Source organism: Lynx canadensis, chromosome C2 (assembly GCF_007474595.2).
Source record: "Lynx canadensis isolate LIC74 chromosome C2, mLynCan4.pri.v2, whole genome shotgun sequence".
Taxonomy (NCBI): Eukaryota; Metazoa; Chordata; class Mammalia; order Carnivora; family Felidae; genus Lynx; species Lynx canadensis.
The window spans coordinates 41,875,832-41,878,592 of NC_044311.2; positions in this window are offsets into that span (position 1 = coordinate 41,875,832).

Consider the following 2,761-nt stretch of genomic DNA (forward strand, 5'->3'; position numbering starts at 1 on the left):
GTATTTTACATGCTAAATCATGTAGCCACACAGCCAAGGTCAATTTCTGATAGTAACTTTAAATATTTTTAAATTTTAAATGATTCAATCATTCCAGACAAAATATATCAATATGTTTTTATTGAATCAATCAATATTTCACACATCGTCGCATAGTATTTTATTCTTCAGTTATCTAAGAGTGATTGAAGAGATATTAAAAATTTTAAAACACAGACTTCTTTCCACATACTTTTGATTTATTTAGTGTTTCAAAGTTTGAAAATAAGAGTCTGCATTTTTTTAATTCATTGCTGAAACACTAATGTTTTTTGCCATTTTTTTAAAAAATGTTTATTTTTGAGAAAGAGAGAGAGTTTGTGCCCACACGCATCCATGAGTGGAACGGGGGCAGAAAGAGAGGGAGAGAATCCCAAGCAGGCTCTTCACTGTCAGTACAGAGCACAACATGGGGCTTGATCTCACAAACTGTGAGATCATGACCTGAGCCGAAATCAAAAGTTGGATGTTTAACCAATTGAACCACGCAAGCACCCTATGTTTTTGTCATTTTTTTTTTAATTTTTTTTCAACGTTTATTTATTTTTGGGACAGAGAGAGACAGAGCATGAACGGGGGAGGGGCAGAGAGAGAGGGAGACACAGAATCGGAAACAGGCTCCAGACTCTGAGCCATCAGCCCAGAGCCCGACGCGGGGCTCAAACTCACGGACCGCGAGATCGTGACCTGGCTGAGGTCGGACGCTTAACCGGCTGCGCCACCCAGGCGCCCCTGTTTTTGTCATTTTTAATGTGAAGAATGTAGAAGGAATATTTTATAATGGCTATTTTTTATCTCTTTCATTTCTCTTTGATCCAGTGTAAATCTGAGATTTCTATAATTTCTAACAAATATAAATATAGATTTAAAAAAAACTGCTTACTGCTAAAAATGAGTTATATTCCTAGATAGTAGTCTTTTCAGGAAGTTTCTGTTTTGTTTTGTTTTGCTTTGCTTTTTGTCTGACTCTATATTTTATTTGAAGTCTATTATTAAAAAGTGCATATGTTCTCTAAGAGAAAAAATAATTTTAAGATAGTTGTAAAAAAACCAGTTTGATTGTAAGACCTGCTCCTCCTTTGTTTACAAGGTTAATTTTTCTTGATTCCTTAAATAGACATAATGTGGGTCTTTTCCTAAACTTCCCCAGAGCAATTAGGAGTACTTTCTGTGCACTGGCAAAAACAAACAAACAAACAAACGAACCTTAATTTTCATAGCCTGGCTTTAACAAAATGCTAAAAATGAGCATCCAGACCAAAACTTGCAGCCTTAAGGGCTTGTGAGAGTCATGTGATAAATGGAATTCAAATAAGTTAATCTCATGATCAGCTCTCTGTGGCCCAGACCATCTGTGGATATTTCCATGTTTGTTTTGTTCATGGCTTGAATCAATATCATAACTTTGTGAAATGCCACACTGGCTTCCAGGTACTGGAAATGAAAGCAAAAGCCATACTGGGCCTGGATTTTCCTATCACAGGAATAAGTCAAACACTATAACACACTTCTGAGAGTATTGAAGTGATTAATATTACCACTACAGCCTTTGAAGATAGAGATTGTTTGAGTCCTATCACATTTCTGATCCTTATTCTGGCTAAAAGGACTGGTGGTACCTGAAGAAAGATGGTAGGTGATTGAACTTGATAATGTTATGACTCCTGCTACTGCTCTTCCTGGTGGGGGCGCCTAACTACAGAAAATGAAAGTGTCTCTGGTACTTGGTGTGCATGAAATGGCGAGTACGTCTTACTCCTTTGCATATACAGAAAGTTAGAAAAACATCTTAAGGGGTCAGCACTACTGATATAATATTCTACCTCAAGGATAGAAAACATTCCAGCTGAATTCTTTCACCATCCCACTTTGCCACAGAACATCAATCTGATCCACTTTATTGGTGCCATCACAATAATATGATCTAAAGAACAGGAAGCAGTAAGAGAATGTGATACATTGGAAATAAATGAAAAGTAAATTCAGAACAAAATGGCAAAGACCGTATCATAGAATTTTCTGGGGTTCAGTGGCACTGAACACGTTGAATAATCTCTTCCTCTTCCTCATTGTACTTTGTGTCCTAAATGATTAACAGGGAGGCATTAATCCCTAGTGAGTACCTGGCAACATATACCATCTATAGGTGTCTTCCTCCAAATCCTTTACCAAGTGATCCAAAATTTAGTAGGGTCGGAAGTGTACAACCCAACTGGTCCAGACCACAGTTAAGTTCTGCCACTGATTCTTTTGATCTAATGAACCAATGCTACTAAAAGCATCTTGAGGTCCTAGATAGATCATGTAGAAAACCCTGATAGAGCAATCATAGCAAAGATCAGTAGGGTTTTTGAAGTAGGCCATATCTGCTTCAGTAAGTTATTTCTTCTTTGAGTAATATTGAAAGTCATGTGATAAATGGAATTCTGGTTGGACTGAGCTCTTGTTAGAACTTGAGAGATCAGCTGACCAACTGACCTGAGAAGTCCATCTTTTTTTTTTTTTTAATGTTTATTTAATTTGAGAGCCTGGCATGGGGCTTGCTGTCATCAACTGTGAGATCATGACCTGAGCCAAAATCAAGAGTCGAATGCTTAATGGACTGGGCCACCCAGGCACCCCCTGAACTGTCCATCTTGAAATAGGTCCTATGTGATCTGATCAGCCATGGAAAAGAGGCCTAGCCTGAATAGTTCTGGAAAGTCTAGATAAGTCCTTTAAG